Raw genomic sequence first — 19,428 nt, forward strand, 5'->3', positions numbered from 1 at the left:
TTGAGAAAATAGATTTTGAATATTCTTCTTCTGACCGTGGGAAAATTAAACGCCCGCCGACTTTAGCGGTTAATAGCAAAGCCCCTTTAAATGCCAGAAACACCAAATGTGTAGGAAATGTTAAGAAGAACAGTGGGAACAAGAAAAAAAATTGTTCAAAAAGACCTTATAGTTTTTGAGAAAATCGATTTTAAATGTTCAAAGAGGAAAATGTGGCTATTTAAATCTCGTAATGACATTTCTGCGGGGAAACAATTCCCGCCGACTTTAGCAGTTAATAGCAAAGTCAACACCAAATTTGCAGGATATGTTAAAAAGATACTGGGAAACAATATTTAAAAAAAAATTGAAAAATTGTATTTATTTTTTTTTAAATTAAATTTTTTGTGTCATGTTCTGAGTGTGGGAAATTTTTGGAAAAAAATTACGTGGAGTCCCCCCTTCCGAGCCTCTGTAACCCCTTGTCTCCCATGCAGGCTGGGATGGCCAGAATGCGGAGCCCCGGCCGACTGGGGCTTCGCACCCTGAGTTATACCAGCCCGCATGGTCCATAGTATGGGGGGCTTCGGGGGGGAGGGGCGGCCAAGCCTTCCCCTCCCCCCGGAGCCCTTGTCCAATCCACAGACATGGGGCTCTTCCCCACCTCCGACTCCCTGGGGGGGGGGGGGGGGTCATGGTGGCATCTGGGAGTCCCCTTTAAGAAGGAGAACCAAGATGCCTGCCCCCTCCCAGGAGAAATGAGTATAGGGGTGCAAAGTACCCCTTACCCATTTCCATAAAGGGTTAAATGAAATAAAAACGCAACAACGAGAAAAGTCCTTTAATGTTCTCAATTAACCAGAAATACTTACCTGTACCTTTAAGAAAAAAATCCCACGCCAATTAGGTCCCACGACAGTATCCTCCATCTTGTGATCTTCAGAAATACTTACCTGTACCTTTAAGCAAAAAATCCCACGCCATTATCCTCGGAAAAGGTCCCGCGCTATAATCTGTTAAGCCCCACGACGACAGTATCCTCTGTCTTGCGATCTTCAGAAATACTTAGCTGTACCTTTAAGAAAAAAATCCCACGTCAATTAGGTCCCACGACAGTATCCTCCATCTTGCGACCTTCTGTTACATGTTGATTGAAGATCTCCTCCGCCCCAACTTAGTATAGCTTAGAGCAAAAAGCATCTTTAAAATGTGGCTCCAATGGCCCCGCATTACCGCTAGCTCCCGCTGACCTCCCTGCCTCTCACACCTGTCACCCTCACCCATGCTGGCGCCCAATGCACCCATGGGTGCCAGAATGGGTGAGGGTGACAGGTGAGAGAGGCAGGAAGGACAGCGCTCCCTCCTGGTGGAATGTTTTATACTGCCAGGAGGGTTAAAGATGCTTTTTGCTCTAAGCTATACTAAGTATAGCTGAGAGCAGTGCGGCGGGGGCGGCGTGTCTGGCGTCTGGGCGTCGGAAATCTTCAATCAACATGTAACAGAAGGTGGCAAGATGGAGGATACTGTCGTGGGACCTATTTGATGTGGGATTTTTTTCTTAAAGGTACAGGTAAGTATTTGTGGTTAATTTAGAACATTAAGGGCCCTTTTCCACTAGGGCGTTTGCGACTGCTTAATCGCAAAACCGCAAACCGCTAGTGATTTTAAAATCGCTATGGTTTGCTTTTTAACATAGGAATCGTGGTAGGTAATTTCCACTACTGCGATTCATTTTTTACTTGATCGCGATCGCGCCATGGAGCGACTTTTGCCGCGATTTTGCTATGCAGTGCATAGCATAGGAAAATCGCGGCCGCAAACGTCGGGAAATCGCCGGTAAATTTTTAGCTTTTTCGATTCAGCAATCGCTAGCGTTCAGCGTGAACGCTAGCGATTGCTAGTGGAAAAGGGCCCTAAAGGACTTTTCTCGTTGTTGCGTTTTTATTTCATTTAACCCTTTGTGGAAAAGGGTAAGGGGTACTTTGTACCCCTATACTCATTTCTCCTGGGAGGGGGGTGGGCATCTGGGGGTCCCCTTCTTAAAGGAGACTCCCAGATTGCCACCATGAACCCACCCCAGGGAGTCATCGCCCCCGCCTCCACCTGGGGCAAGGGAGGCGGGAAAGAGCCCCTTGTCCATGGATTGGACAAGGGCTCCGGGGGGAGGGGGAGGCTTGGCCGCCTCTCCCCCCGGAGCCCCCCCCATACCATGGACCATGCGGGCTGGTATAGCTCAGGGTGCGAAGCCCCAGTCGTCCGGGGCTCCGCATTCTGGCTATCCCAGCCTGCATGGGGGACAAGGGGTTATAGAGGCTCGGGAGGGGGGACCCCACGTCGTTTATTTTTTATAAATTTGCTATCAACTTTTTTTTATATATGTTCTGAGTGTGGGAAATATTTTTTAAAAAAAACGACGTGGGGTCCCCCCTCCCGAGCCTCTGTAACCCCAGGTTCCCCTGGCACCAGGTGCCAGGCTAGGTGAGGGTGACAGGTGAGGAGGCGGGGGGGACAGCGGTAGCCGGTGCTATGCATCGGTACGCAGGACGCATTGTAAGGTATAGTATTGCTAATTGGCATGGAAGATCTTCAATCAAGGTAATTGAAGATCGCAAGAAAGAGGATACTTTATACGATGGATCGTTTACCGAGGATATGGCGTGGGAACATTTTTTGAAAAGGTACAGGTAAGTATTTGTGGTTAATTTAGAACATTAAAGGACTTTTCTTGTGGTTGCGTTTTTATTTTATTTAACCCTTTGTGGAAATGGGTAAGGGGTACTTTGTACCCCTATACTCATTTCTCCTGGGATGGGGGTGGGCATCTGGGGGTCCCCTTCTTAAAGGGGACTACCGGATGCCACCATGAACCCCCCCCCCAGGGAGTAGTCGCCCCCACCTCCTCCTGGGGCACCGGAGGTGGGGAAGAGCCCCTTGTCCATGGATTGGACAAGGGCTCCGGGGAGGGGGGAGGGGAAGGCTTGGCCACCTCTCGCCCCCCCCCCCCGGAACCCCCCATACCATATAGCTCAGGGTGCGAAGCCCCAGTCGGCCGGGGCTCCGCATTCTGGCTATCCCAGCCTGCATGGGAGACAAGAAGTTACAGAGGCTCGGGAGGGGGGACCCCACGTCATTTTTTTCCAAAAATTTCCCACACTCAGAACATAACACAAAATTTTAAATTAAAAAAATAAATAAATAAAAAAAAGTTTTAATTCTTTTTTTTAAATATTGTTTCCCAGTATCTTTTTAACATACCCTGCAAATTTGGTGTTGCTAGGATTTAAGGGGACTTTGCTATTAACTGCTAAAGTCGGCGGGAATTGTTTCCCCGCAGAAATGTCATTACGCAATTTAAATAGATACATTTTCCTCTTTGAACATTTAAAATCGATTTTTTCAAAAGCTATAAGATCTTTTTGAACAATTTTTTTTCTTCTTGTTCCCACTGTTCTTCTTACACATTTCCTACACATTTGGTGGCATTTAAAGGGGCTTTGCTATTAACCGCTAAAGTTGGCGGGCGTTTAATTTTCCCACGGTCAGAAGGAGAATATTCAAAATCGATTTTCTCAAAAACTATAAGGTCTTTTTATGAAAAAAAAAAAAATCCTCTTGTTCACACATTTTTTCTTAACATTCCCTGCAAATTTGGTGTTTTTAGCGTTTAAGGGGGCTTTGCTATTAAACATTAAAGTCGGCGGGCAGACATTTTCTAAAGGGCAGCAAAGCAGGGCTTAAAACGATAAATATCGTTCAGGCAGGACAAAAAAAAAAACAAACAAGTTTTAAAATGATAAATTTCGTTCAAAAGGTCTGCACTATTTTAACCTTTAAAACGATAAATATCATTTTAAACTAATATCGGGCAGAAGGGGGCGCCATTATTTAACTGGCGCCATTTTTCACTGGACGCGTAAAAAGGAATGTGACTCACTTACTAAATCATGAGTGAAGCAAAATTCCCCTTCGCATATCACTAATGATAATCTACCTCATTGTATCCAGGTTACAAACTGACATCAGGTGAATAATTAAGTGTACCGTAATCACTCCAGACCAAACTGCAGGCCTGATTTTGAAAAATGATATTACATATAAAGCTGTTGTAATGCAAAGTATGCATTAGAACCGGCCCCAATAGCCAATCATTTTCAGTCTGATTTTCTAGTTGTAAATCACCTGTCTGAATAAGCTGCTAATGAATTGGTGAGGCTCCATGCAAGGCAGTCACAGAGGGATGAGATGAATTACCAGATGTCTCCCCTAATTACACAAGACTGTGAGCAGAAGGAAGTAAGCTCCTCACGCTTAAACTTTTCAAATGATAACCATTTCCTGCCTTTCATTGAATGAACTGAATTATTGATACACAACTAACAGTTTAGCATCTTGTGTGGCATCAGATACTAAGCTTTCCAGAAAGGCGATCTTTATTGTCTAAGTGAAAGTAAGGGGAACAGAGATTAACCCTTTCACTGCCAATTTCTCACTCCAAAATTGCACCCCTAGTGGCCAATCTACAAACACAGTACAATGCTCTACTCCAAAATTGCACCTCTAGTGGCCAATCTACAAACACAGGACAATATCCTACTGATCATATACATCAAGAAAACATGCTACATACAGCAAGTTTATTGTATGCCTCCCAATCCCAAACACTATGGCTATCATTCATAAAGCATTCCCGCATGCGGTAATGCTGAAAACAGCTGACTTTACCGAACACTTAGCAAAATGTCAATTCATAGACCCTGTTACTGCATGAAAAGCTCAAATTACCGAGCAGTGAGGTAAATTACCGCCTTGTGCTGTGATTATCTCAACACATGTCACTAAATGTCAATTCATAAAGATTAGAGCAGGCGGTATTGGGTTGGAGAATACCGCTTGCTTTGAAGATGCGATAAGCCTGCGGATAAGAGCAAAGTCAGGCCTGGTGCACACCAAAACCCGCTAGCAGATCCGCAAAATGCTAGCAGATTTTGAAACACTTTTTGTTATTTTTCTATGGCGTTTCGCTAGCGTTTTGCGGATTGCTGCAGCGGATTTCAGTATAGTAGATTTCATATATTGTTACAGTAAAGCTGTTACTGAACAGCTTCTGTAACAAAAACGCCGGCAAAACCGCTCTGAACAAGCGTTTTTCAGAGCGGTTTGCGTTTTTCCTATACTTAACATTGAGGCAGAAACGCACCCGCAATCCAAAAAATGCCTCACCCCGGCATTTTTTGTTTCTGCAAAACGCCTCCTGCTCTGGTGTGCACCACCCCATTGAGATACATTGACCAAGCGGATCTGCAGCCGCAAGCGGCTGCAGAAACGCTGAAAAAGCTGCTTGGTGTGCACCAGCCCTCAATGGAGACAGATCTCCCAGGCAGCAGCTGTGAGAGCAGAACAAACAAGGCTTACCAGAATACCACAGGCTGTGTTTTTTAACCTCTTGGGTACCTGTTTTCAGATATATTTCACATCAGAAAGCCTGCTTGTGTAACATTTCTTGAAGTTCTTCTAAGCTGTGGCAATTAAATAGATTGTTTATAAAGACTAATAGACAGATTCAGCGCAGATTCAGGGCAAACAGAGGCAGTTTAAAAAAAAATGCATATCTAAAGGGAAGCTGGGGATGCCTCTTTTATTGTAACTCTGTCTCTGCAGGAGAAAATGTAACAACTCAGGCACCTTCTCATGTTACCGCCAGCCTAGAGCCAGCCTAATTCGGGAAAATATCAAACTTCTATCGCAAATGTAAGCATTTTTATGAATTAGCATACAGAAGTCTAAAATACCGAATGCGGTATTTTCCCACCTGAATTTTTTTTTACCGAACACACTTTTATGAATGATAGCCTATGTAGGTAACAGGATCCATCAGCATATCAACTCATTGGTAGTAGTATATTCTTTATTATGCTCCAAAATCAAAATAGGTCCAACAATTGTTTCAGGAGCCTTGCAGGCATGGTCGTAGCAACCACCCCTGCGACCCCTGCCATCGCAGCTAGGCCCAAAGGCTTTGGGGGCCCATCCTCCCTCTCCCCAACTGCAAGTGCTGCCAATTAGCAGAAAAAAAAAACACCTCCCAGTTTGCTCAGAAAACACGTGTGCAGGAGCGTCTGTAATTTTTTCCTGCTTCCAGATGCTGCTTAACAGCAGAACACTCTCTGCTGCCATTTGCTGGCTCCCCATCACGTGACCTGCATGGGGTTTGGGGACCAAGGGCGTACCATGCTATCATTTTTGCAGGGGGCCCCTCTTAAGTCTAGTTACGCCCCTGTTTGCAGGGTCTTTCTGCAGGGCTCCTGAAATTTTTGTACATTTTGTGGTTTCGAAGCACAATAAAGAATGTGCTACTACCATTGAGTTGGTGTGCTGATAGACTTTCTTACAATTTTAAAGTGATATTGCCTGTATCACACCACAAACCACCCAATAACACTGATGGTGTGCCAGCTCAGAATGCCATCAACACAAATCCCAAAAGCTATATATCTTCTAAAAGCAGGAAGCCTGTAGAATTGTAATATAGTGATGCTAATTTAGTATGTCACTTGATAATTGTGTCAATAGTTATTTAATTCATATTTTTATAAAAATACACATAATCCCCATCAGTGCTTAACCACTAAATATGTGTTTAATATATATGTGAATTCACAAAACCATGATAAGGTAACTAATGCTAAAGTCATAGCAAATACCCTTGTTTAAAAAGCCCAAGTGGTTTCCCCACTTTACATTATGTTTTGCCCACTCTAGACCACCAGGGAAGCTATATTGGAGGTGAAGCCCTAGAACACTAGGGAGCCATATGGGGGAGGTAGAGGGAAAGTACCAAACACTAGGGAACTGTATAGGGGAGGGTGGGGCCACTAGACACCAGGGAACTGTATAGGGGAGAAAGGGAGGACCAATAGACACTGGGGAGCTGTATAGGGGTTGGAGGGGAGGGAACTTTATAAGACAGGAAGGTGACCAGTAGACATTGAGCTTGGCCCGCAACTAGGTTTCAGTGTTCAGTTTTGGCCCCCTTTGTATTTGAGTTTGACATCCCTGTATTAGGCCATCAAACAGTTTTGGCTCTGTATTTCCACCACAGAAAAGTCTAGTGCCAGGTAGGATAGCAGCTGATTTGTCACAAAATAAACAGCTGATCTATTCCATGGATGGCAGCATCGTGGAAACACTAACCATGCCACCAACCGAATAGGTTCAGTAAAGTTACACAAGTGAAAGTGGTAGCCAAAGTGAGCGCCGTACCCGAAGCTGTTGGAGAGGGTCCTGGTGTGGAAAATGTAGAGTTTGTTTAGAGCACTTAGCTACCATTTTTTGAATAGATTAGCTGTTTATTTTGTGGTGCATCACAGGGGCGTAGCTAGAAATGACTGGGCCCCATAGCAAGAAAAAAATTATGGGCCCCCCCACCCCCACGACTTTCCAACCCCACAGACCTCGGACCTCCCACCCAAACATTTTGTGGGAAAATCTGATTTCCACACAAAATGCAACCAGATTGTCGGCAGATTTCCCTACAATATGCAACCAGATTGTCGGCAGATTTCCCTACAATATGCAACCAGATTGTCGGCAGATTTCCCAACAAAATGCAACCAAATTGTCGGCAGATTTCCACACAATATGCAACCAGATTGTCGGCAGATTTCCACACAATATGCTACCAGATTGTTGGCAGATTTCCCCACAATATGCAACCAGATAGTCGGCAGATTTCCCTACAAAATTCAACCAGATTGTCGGCAGATTTCCCCACAAAATGCAACCAGATTGTTGGCAGATTTCCACACAATATGCAACCAGATTGTTGGCAGATTTCCCCACAAAATGTAACCAGATTTTTGGCAGATTTCCCCACAAAATGCAACCAGATTGTTGGCAGATGTCCCTACAATATGCAACCAGATTGTCGGCAGATTTCCCAACAAAATGCAATCAGATTGTCGCCAAATTTCCCCACAAAATGCAATCAGATTGTCGTCAGATTTCCCCACAAAATGCAGTATATGTAGTTAGGTCTATAGTGGGCTAACATTAATTATCTGGAGGGAGGGTGGTTGGGCAGGCTGGCACACTATTTGCGGTGCAGGCACTGCACTGGGGAGGCAGTTAGGTAGCTGGGTGGGAGGGTAGGCAGATATGTAGACGGGTGGGCAGTTAGGTAGCCGGGTGGGAAGTTAGGTAGAAGGGTGGGCAGTTAGCTAGCCGGGTGGGCAGTTAGGTAGCCGGGTGGGCAGTTAGGTAGCTGGGTGGCAGGGTAGGCAGATAGGTAGCTGGGTGGGCAGTTAGGTAGCCGGGCAGTCAGTTAGGTAGCTGGGTGGCAGGGTAGGCAGATAGATAACTGGGTGGCAGGGTAGGCAGATAGGTAGCTGGGTGGGCAGTTAGGTAGCCGGGCGGGCAGTTAGGTAGCTGGGTGGCAGGGTAGGCAGATAGGTAGCCAGGTGGGGAGCTAGGTAGCTAGGTGGGCAGTTAGGTAGCTGGGTGGGAGGGTGGGCAGTTAGGTAGCTGGGTGGGAGGGTGGGCAGTTAGGTAGCCGGGTGGGAGGGTGGGCAGTTAGGTGGGAGGGTGGGCAGTTAGGTAGCTGGGTGGGAGGGTGGGCAGTTAGGTGGCAGGGTGGACAGTTAGGTAGCCGGGTGGGAAGGTGGGCAGTTAGGTAGCCGGGTGGGAGGGGAGGTAGCTGAGTAGTTAGTGGGGTAGGGGCCCGACTCTTATCCCCCTGCCTCACCTGGGGTCCCCCCTCCTTCCATCAGTGGTGAGAGAGTGGCATATACAGGAAGCTCCGGCGGGGTAATCAGCCGCTAGAGGTTCAGCTGCCTCCCGGGCTACGGTGTCCCCACTGTATTGCTGCTCGCAATAAACCAGGAAGCGGTGCAAGCAGCAATACAGAGGAGACAGCGTAGCCCGGAGGCAGCTGAACCTCTAGCGGCTGTTTACCCCGCCGGAGCTTTCTGTATATGCCGGCCGCTCTCTCGCTGCTGATAAAAGGAGGGGGGACCCCAGGTGAGGTGGGCGGGGGGGGGGCGCCGAGGTGAGGGCCGGCGAAAAAAAAAAATAAACAAAAAAAAAATAAACAAAAAAGTCCTCTCAGGTAGCTGCGGGCCCCCTGTGACGTAGGGCTGCCGCGGGGCCCCATAGCAACGCTATGGCGGCTATCCCCATTGCTACGCCACTGGTGCATCAGCTGCTACCCTTTCTGACTGTCATTTTTTGTGCAGGGTAAATGCAGAGTGGCTGCTCATCAACAGCCTAATAGGTACGTACCAAATTTGTTTTACAAACATAACCCTAAAGATTTTGCACGCCTGTGGGTTCTAATACTGTGTGAAAGAACGTTGAACATGGGCATGTGTGCAGTATGCCAGGAAGGTGAGTGTTTAGGAGGTATATTTTTTAATTTGTGGTCTTTTCACTTTTTTATACATACCTGAATCTTCCTTCACCTTCAGCCCCCTTCATCCTTGTCAGCCTCCTCTGCTTCCTGGATCCTCCGCTACGGCTCCCGTTAGTTCAGCCAGTCGGTGCTGGCACAGTACACCCTTTCTTCCTTTCTTCTTTCCTTCCTTCTTTCCTTCCTTATTTCCAACTTGTAATAGAGAACACTGGATCCCCAGCAAAAGCATCTTTACAGCTCCCGCCAGGGCTCCCTATAGGACCACTAGGTAGGCCAATGAGAATCATTCAAATAAGTGTGCTCCCTGCCTCAAGGTGGCCATAATAGAGATTTATACCAGGAGGAGAGGACATTAAGACTACAGGTAATCCCAATAACTGCTATTCAACACCAAATTCCCAAATTATCAAAATAATTTTATTGAATGCATATATAATATAAAATAGTGACTTTAAAAATAATATCTGAGATGACCATCCCATCAAGCAACCAAACACGTTTCACATCAATCTGCACAACCACACTAACTCCAGTAATTGGGCTTAAAGCTGCTAATACTAAGGGGCAGCAAGGTGTAAAGTGCATCAATACTTCACATTGGCAGTCCAGATATGCACATTCTCCAAATTGATGAGACCCAGAACTCACAAACAACAGTTTGATAAATTGCAATCTGATCTCCACAAGCAGATTGTCTCAGATAGAGGATAACGATCAAATGTGTAGCATATCATAGAAGCAAGTAGTGATGCTCGGATACCCCTTAATCATGGATGCGGCCGTTTTTATTGAAGCCACATCCGGATCGACTCGTGATCACGTCCTGTCTTTTTTTACGCGAAACCGGCTCGACCCGTATTTTTCCCGACCTCACCATAAAAGTAACGGTAATCACGGCCGTGACCCGTATTGTTCATGCGTAAGCCTATGGCCGCATGCGTAAAAATGTATGGGTGTATGAAGTGATTTGCGGCTGCGCAAGCGTAACCGTAGTCGTCATACATATAAAAATACGTTTGTCCATGCGTCTCGTAGTATGTAATGCGTAATGGCTGGTTAATATTCAGTCCCTGAATGCGCATGAGCATGCGTAAATGCCGCTCGTACACGTAAAAACGTACGTGTACGTACGCCTGCTGGGCCTGCGTAGGAGTGTCTAGAAGTTTTTTTAGGGAAGCTAGCTAGATTTACTGCTTAATGCTACAAATGGCTCCCAGTGTGCAGTTTGTGCACAGTGCCTGCCTGGCCTGCACTACTAAGCACCCAACAGCAGCACCCACTAGCAGGCAGCACAGTACACTCTGAACTACACTGACTAACTAAATGACTATTATCACTGGCTAGCTAAATACAAGCAATAACAGCAGTATAACAGCACAGGAATGAGCTAAAACCCTGTGTTTTTAACACTAATTACTGTTTGCTTTGTGACACACAATGCCTGGAAATGCTCACTGTTACTCAGTCTCAGCAAGGACAGAGTTTCTCATGATGGCCGCCGGGTTTTATACAGGAGGGGAGGGCATAGCCTAGCCAGAGAGGTACATCCAGGAGAAGGTGCGGGGTGCTGGAGAACGTGGGGTCTGCAAGGCGGGAGGCCTACTCATGAGAGGCATGGCCCTAACATGTTTCACCGGCTTCCGGCATCATCAGAAGGCATGTCCCTAAACTGTTTCCATGCACACTAATGTGTTATTGCGGCCAATCAGCCTAGAGGGGCGGGAGCGTGAAGGCGGAAGTGACGCACGCGCTCCAAGAGGGGAAAGCTCAAGCGTTCCACCACTGACACGCGCCCACCCCTCAACCAACTGCAAGCCGCCGCCCACGGCCAAGCGGCCGCCCACAATCACACCTAAATCAATCACCCGGTCCACCCCGTATATCACAATTAGTCTAACAAAGACATGAATATTACTACATATAGGAGGTATAATAGAGATGTCAGGATTTTTATAGTGGGCAGGGGGGGGGGGGTGCCATGAGGGAGTGCAGGCTGATTGGCTGATTGATCCTTTTCTCAATAAAAAATAATAATTTAAAAAATGCTGCGCTGCCCAAATTAATCAAAACTTTCTCCAATATAAAAGATATATACAACCAATTGCACAAGAGCTCGACTGGTCATATCAAATCCACTGAGTACGCTGTGGTTCCTCCTGTTGAGAGTATAATTTCTTCTGTTTTTTTTGTAAAATTGATCATAAGTTTGCCCAGCGCTGTTCTAATTCATGCATAAATACATTATCATCCAATCACAATGTCTTTATTTTGGATAAGCCACACACACACACACACACACACACACACACACACACACACACACACACACACACACACACTCCATTTTGACATTTTGTGTGTGTGTGTGTGTGTGCGTGCGTGCATGCGTGCGTGCGTGTGCGTGCGTGCGTGTGTGCGTGCGTGCGTGCGTGTGTGCGTGCGTGTGTGCGTGCGTGCGTGCGTGCGTGTGTGTGTGTGTGTGTGTGTGTGTGTGTGTGTACGTGTGTTTGTTATTATGATTCTTATTTGTTCAGTTACTAAGGGGTTTATACATCAAATGCCAGTAAAATTTACATTTTATGTGTGCAGGCAGCCCAACTTATCGTGGACTAAAACGCACTACAACAAAAGGAAGCTTCAAGAAGACCATGATAAGAGTTGGACTGGTTCAGAACCTGTCAGTACTGTCAGATTAATAATACTAACTGTAAGTAACAGCAACATAGGGAAAATGTAATTTACAGGGCATTTACTCTGGGAGAATGTACCTCATTTATGTATGTGCACAAATGTATTTTTAATTATAATTGTACATTTTTTTTGATAGTTGTCCTTTTTTACATAATAATAGTTAAAACTCATTCACTCCATAGCACACATTTGTAACCTGCAAAAAGAGATTGCTGAAGGATTTGTGAAAATGGAAATGCTATTCAATGGAGATTTTGAATGGAGATTGTACAGTATAGACAGAAATACTTTTTTTTTTTTTTACTACAAGAACACAAGAGACAAATAATCATAATAATCATCATTAAAATAACAATAACGCATTACTTTACATTGAAGTAAGTATTTCTTTTGATGTGTTGTGTTAAGTACCACTTACATCTTCCCAAGGGAAGGACAATCTATGACATGAGCTAGTAAGAGATGGATGAAAAATGCCTCTGAGGGACCACAAAGGGGAAGAAGGTTAATGTAAAATGTCCGGGGCTAGAAAAAAAAGGAACCATACATTTTAGTAATAGTGGAAAGAGAGTTTTACAGGAATCAGAGGTAATGGAGATATTAAAAACAAAATGGGAAGTTGTACAATAGGCCTTGCAAGGGAAGCTGAATGATCTCCAGTCCTGCCTGAAGGAGAGAGTGGGAATTAGAAAATGCACAGCAGTTTGGGAGAAATAATTTTTGTACTACTGAACAGCTGCCTTTAGGGCAAAGACAAGGACATCATGATAACCAAACAAAGAGACTAATAGCAAACAAGAAATCCGGTAAAGAAGACACTTGTAGAGAAAGTGTAAGCAGCAGAAAACAGTACTGGTTTTATAGACAGAGAAATCAGATTAATGTGTCATCTGGTGCTGAGGATGAAGTAAGAATTTATACTCCATATGGAGATAATACACAGAAGTAGGCTTCAGGTTACATACCACTGTTATTAAAAATAAAATTGGATTCCTAGATGGAAACTCAAGAATAGCTCTAGAATTATGACACACGATAGATGGAATTCAAGTTTGTAACTGCGCTGTGCTAGTTTTTTTGTGTATTTTTTTTGTGCTCTACCATCGTGTACATGCAAAACAGGTGCCCAGAAATATAGGTACCCCAAATAACCACTAACAGAATATTGGTAAGTCTACCAATATTCTACCATTGTCATGCCTTATTAAAGAGAAACCATGACCAATAATTGAACTTCATCCCAATCAGTAGCTAATACCCCCTTTCCCTTTAGAAATATTTTTCTTTTCACAAACGGATCATCAGGGGGCTCTGTATGGCTGATATTGTGGTGAAACCCCTCCCACAGTGGGATGTCAGGACCATAGTCCTGACAGTTTCCTGTCTGTGAACCTCATTACATTATGGGAAATAACAGCTGTTTACAGCTGGGTCCAACTGCCAAAAAAGCAAGCAACATCTCCTTCCACTAACATCACCTGCCAGTAGTAAAAATATCACCATGTGGTAAATGTCAGAATGTAAATCAGGGAGAGGAAGGATTTTACAATGGGAAAACACTGACTAAATCATTTATATATAATTATAATTATTATAATTATAATTATTGTAAAAATGAAGCACTTTTTTGTATTACATTATTTTCACCAGAGTTCCTCTTTAAGTGATTGCCCACAGCAACCTAACAGACTCTTCCTACAGAATTGTTTTCCCTTCTAGGACCTTTAGATGTTCCAGCACCATCTAGTGTCTGGAATGTGCTATGCATCCCTGTTTGCACCTGTGATCTCACTTCCTGGATTATGTTTTAAAAGTGCTTCACTTGGATTTTTTCACTGCCTGAGCAACAGGTTTCCTGTGTCTTTGTTTCCAGAGAAATTTAAACCTTTATCAACTGATATCCATATTTTGGCAATACTCTGACCATCCATTTGTCCTTCATTCCTGTACCTCACCTGACTCGGACTGACTTCCTAATAACAAACTTCTAGCTTATCCCTGACTACATCTTCTGTCTGTTGTACCGATACCCTGCATCGGATTATCCAGCCTCACTCAGCAGTCGCCTTTGGGTGCACCCATCTGGTCTCCAGGGCTGCACCCATTCAGCCACACAGAGGATTCACACTCCCCAGTTACATAACAACTATTTTGCAGTGCACATTCTGATAGTAAAATATTGGTAAATCATTTAGAAATTTTACAGCAGCTAAATCTAACCCTATTCCTATGCAAAGACCTACCTCTTCATTGCCTAACCATCCCCCCTCCTATAGCTAAGGGTTAGGCATAGGAGGGGGGATGGTTAGGGTAACCAACCTCTCTGCTGATGCTTAACCCTGACCAATATCTACCATGGATGCCTAACCATTAACACCTCCCAGCGATGCCTTACCTTTAAACCCACCCACCAATATCTAACCTTAACCGTCTCCTTGCCATAAACTCACTGCAAAAAAAATGCAAAATTCAGAGCACCTAGAAAGTCTGGACACCAATATAGGCTCCCATACTAATACTGGCTACTACGGGAAATATGGGCAGCTATGGAAGCACCCAAACTTCTGTGGCACTTCAGACGCCCAAGTTTCTGACTTCCCTACCACCATCCATCACCAAATGTATTCAAATCCAACTCTAAGGAAGACAAACACCTATTTAAGTAGGTGTCAGCATATCGCAGTGTAAAAGGAGAGGGTTGAAATGTGGTAAAATCTATGATCAACAATAAATGTAAAAGAAGAAAAGTGCAATTTAATTCTTCAAAAATTACCCTGTTATGCTATAGAAAGATATTTCTATATTGGTGTCAATATGGAAAACAACGTGGAACTGTTATAAAAGTTGCAGAAGTTTAAAAATGTTTGAGTGCACACAAGGTTATTTTAAACCATTTGTGATGTGTTCAAGGATAGGGAACTACATTGTTGTTCAGCATTTGCATGGGAAGGTGTCAGTGTCAGGTACTGGTGGGTAAATTGGTAAATATTGTTCTTTTTGTCTTTAGTTAACTGTGTCCTGGTTAACCATTTCCCTACCACAGGCTATTTTCCCTTAAAAAAAAACACAGCAATTGTCACACTCCTCACATTAATTCACCAATCACTTTATAGCTACTTACGGTATTACACCAAAATTATCTATATATTGTTTTTTTCACCACCTGAGGCAGATGGTGACACTTTGCCTGTATGTTTTTTTTTTTAAGAGAATTTTTATTGTTTAAAACACAAAGAACAAAACACATCAAAAACAAAAGAGAAAAAAAGAAAAAACATAGAAGAGAAAGAAAGGCCAATCCAGCTTACATGTAGATAATTACAATAATCAATATACGGTTATATTCAACATTACAACAGGTCCCAAATGTGTTTCAGAACAAGATTTCAATTTCTCACCACTTGCATATATTGCTGATGATCAATACAATGAAAAGGTAATAGTACACAGAAATATACCTATAATTGTCATTAAACCCATTGAAGATCCTGAACAGCTACGTTTATGTCAAGGTTAGGGATCGTAGTTTCCGCAGCATTTACCCACCTATACCAGATTTTGTCAAATTTTTTAAATTGATTTCATGATTGGTAGGTGAGCTTGTATAGTGGGAGCGCTGAGTTTACTAGTTTTTTTCCAATCTCTTATAGAGGGGACTGATGGTAGTTTCCATTTCAAGGTTATGGCTTTTCTGACATAAATTAGAAGAATTTTGATAAGGATTGATTGATTTTTGCTGCAGGGCAGATCACCCAAAATTCCCAATAAGCATAGCTGTACATCTAGGATCACTGGTAGTTGTATAGTATTGCCTGTATGGTTGGCTGCGGTTTCCGATGTGGCGTCTTCCTCCCCAGCTGAGTGTACGCCTTGCCCGTTGGTTCACAATAAGTTAAAATAGTTCCCCATCATGTCCGCTATGAGCTAAGTGATCTGTAATTGGTTGCCATGATTCTGGTAGCCACTGATTGGCTGTTAAACTGTTATGATGTGGTATAAATACTGTTTAACTGCACTTGTTTGCTGAGTCTGTCACAGACTTGAGAAAGGGGCGATATGCTCTGAAACATCGAATTGACGTGGCAGTCTTATATGTAATATTCTATGATAAAAGGGCATAATACTAGTGGATGGTGCCAGCTATATCCTTTCTGATTACTGGATTCTATGTTGTATTCCACACTTTCAATATTTTAATAATTATAGGTGGTTGTGCACATACAGATATTTGCATAGTATAAGAGGAATGTAATGAGCACACTAGGGTTTTTGATTGTTTTTAAATGGATTAAATTTCCTTTATGTACTCATTGAAATATCATTTTTGCATATTTTGACTAAATAGTATATATGTGGTTGATATGGTGGTCTTCCCTTTGGGGATACTGGTTTCCCTAGTTGTGTTTTGTTTTGAGTTACTATCAGGCTGGTACGTGATGAGGTAGTGTACAGGTAATATACAAGCAATAGTACAAAAACGTAGTCTAGGGGTCAGGCTAAAGTCGTACACAAGTCAGAGATATCAAGGTACAGAGTAGCAGGCTAAATCGTAGTCAATAATCGAGCAGAGTCATACACATAGATCAGATATCAGTCGTATTGTAAGGATCAGGCAATAACAAAGTCAGGGACAGCAGGAGTCGGTAACGGTATATCAAAAAATGCCAGCGGTACAGAAGGACTAGATAGGAGCAAGGTCAAGAGGCAGGCAAAAAATCTGTACACAGATAATATACAATAAGATGTTACAATAATAATATTATGAGAATATATACGAAAATAATAAAGACTGACTAACTGAAGCACATATATATTGTGCGTGTACACAATATATCAATGTATCTCAAAATAGCTAGCTAGACCTAGAACCAGCGAATTGATTAATATTAAGGTCAGTGAGTGACTGAGAGCTCTGGCCTTATATACAGACTACAATTCCCCAGAAACCACTCCCAAATTAGATTGTGCTTTCCCCATAGTGATGTCACCAAGTGACATCACTGCTGACCTCAGCTAGATCCTCTTATTAAGCCTATAAGGCTTATCAGAAGTCGCGCGCGTGCATTTGGTCGCACTGCGCGCCCGGAACTCACTGTCAGAGGGACGCTGGGGATGCCGCCAGAGGATGTCGGCAGAGAAGTCCTGCTGCTCGCCCGGACCACGCCAGAGATGCCGCTGGACCTTCTGCTGGAAGGTAAGAATGTTACAGTTATTGTTTCCTCTGGGCCAGCAGACTCCATACATAATTTCCTCTCTCTTCTCCTAGGGATTGCTTTAGTCATTTAAGAAAATAAATACGGTGACTTTAAATTGTAAACCTTTCACCAATTGACTCTTTCAATTGTAAAGCTTTCACCAATTGAATTTTTTTTTTATAGTTATGGTGGCCATACATCAGATGACTTGGCAGCCGATCGACCATACAATTTGATTATTATAATCGAATGAAAATCGGTGCCGCCAAGTGCCTGCCCAATCCACGATGTGATCAATTTCAGGCTGAAATTGATCACATTAATCAGCCCCAACGCTGTCTTCCCTAATTCTCAATGTGCCTCCCCAGTGCACCATACATTACCTGTTCACAGCCACTGCTAGGTCCGGGCTGGCTCTGGTTGGTGTCCTTTGTCCAAACACGCGCACCACATGGTTGCTTGTGGTCATACACATGCCCATGTATCTCCAGCAACCACATGGGGCCTTTGTATGGTCAAAGGACGGATACAGGAGCCAGTAGCGGACAAGCAGTAGACGAGGACAGGTAATGTATAGTGCACTGGGGGGGGGGGGGGCATTAACCTTTAGGTGGTGCAGCGTCAGGCTGGCAAGGTGGCGGATGTGGCATCACACGGCTGATACCAGATCTATTTTAGCATGGGCAGGCAACAGGTCTCTCTCCCATCAGATTTGATCAGAGAAAGATCTGTCTCTTGGCCCATCTGCCCATACATCGTCTAATGTATGGCCAACTAAAGCATGGTGAAATTAAGGAGAGTGAAGCTGCATTGCACTGGGATTAAAATGCAATTTTTCCATTGAGATGTTAAACATATTTTAAGATCAGGATGGATTAGAGAAGAGGATGAACAGTGACTTGAGACACCTGCATTCTTCCTCAATCTAAACAAAAGTAAATATATTTTTAGAAATGCCAGAAGGTAGCTCTAATAATTCTCAGGCACCCCCACAAAATATATTCAAAATGCCAGTGTACAGAAAACAGTCATGCCTCCATCATCTTCCAGATCCTGGCTAAATATAAGTATGCCATGTCAGGCTTGTCTGGTCAATAACTACAGGTCAGATTGTATGCTCATATGACTGACCCAGAGCCCAGCCTGTAACACCTGTGCAAACTCCTGCCCTAGCACAATACGACAATACACCCTGCAGGTAGATGTAGCATACAGTTTGACAGATAGCTAATTACCAACCAACCTCATAATTCTTGGTAATGCAATACTGGGCACAGTGGATATGAATATACAAGATAGTCACCTAAGGCCTAGTGGATGAGGCTATCCAGATGAGTGAGCCAAGTAGCAGAAGAACCAGGAGTTCCTGGTGACAGTGAGGGAGTCCAGATAGGCACTTTCCAGAAATAGCGTAATCAAGGCAGGATGAAGTCAGTCCAGGCAGAGTTCATGCAATTCCATATCCAAGCAAAGGTCAATCCAGGTGGCAAGACAAGTGTAGTCGAGGTACAAGGCAAAGTTGGCAACAGGAATCAATCAGAGGTTAAGCGTGGTCAGGTTTCAAGGCAATAGTCAGCAACAGAATCAATCAGACAGTGAGCGCTACCCAGCAACTAGCCAAACTATTGGTTTGTTTTCAATTCTGATTTCCGTTGATTGGTTAGTCCTAATATTTAAACTTGGTGAGCGATGATAGCATTAGCTATGCTATCATCGCTCACCAAGTTTAAATACTAGGACTAACCAATCAACAGAAATCAGAATTGAAAACAAACCGATAGTATTCCAGCGTGTCAGCTAATCAGCTGACACACAAGCAGGGAAGTCAGTGTCCCTGTTTACATCGGTGGAGCGCATACTGAGAGTGTGTCCTCCGCCTATCCAATGAGATCTGAGAAGCCGCCTGCACTCCAGTGACGGAAGTAAGAGCTGCGGCCTGGGTCTCAGCATTCCGCCGCTTGCCTGATACAGACCTTACACCCCATTTATCTAAAATATTAAAGACTCTAGCGGACCTCAGCAAGAAATAGAGGGTAGCTGTTCTTAAACAGTGACCTTGTTGAAATCCTGGTAATGGAAACTTTGACACAGAGAGGTCCTTTTCCGCATGTTCATCAAAACTATTCAAGAATTGATTATTTTCTAGTCCAGCAGGAT

The 19,428-nt window shown here is 43.8% G+C and overlaps 1 long non-coding RNA gene across 1 annotated transcript in view; it reads left to right on the forward strand.

The window, feature by feature from the left end:
- The first annotated feature begins 11,980 nt into the window (after positions 1-11,980).
- The window catches only part of LOC137544342 (uncharacterized), a 111,708-nt gene continuing 104,260 nt past the window's right edge, over positions 11,981-19,428 (forward strand). The window contains exon 1 of the long non-coding RNA XR_011025823.1: positions 11,981-12,092. This is a non-coding gene — a long non-coding RNA (uncharacterized lncRNA). The remainder of the gene's footprint in view (positions 12,093-19,428) is intronic.

The sequence above is a fragment of the Hyperolius riggenbachi genome, chromosome 2 (assembly GCF_040937935.1).
Source record: "Hyperolius riggenbachi isolate aHypRig1 chromosome 2, aHypRig1.pri, whole genome shotgun sequence".
In the NCBI taxonomy this organism is placed as follows: Eukaryota; Metazoa; Chordata; class Amphibia; order Anura; family Hyperoliidae; genus Hyperolius; species Hyperolius riggenbachi.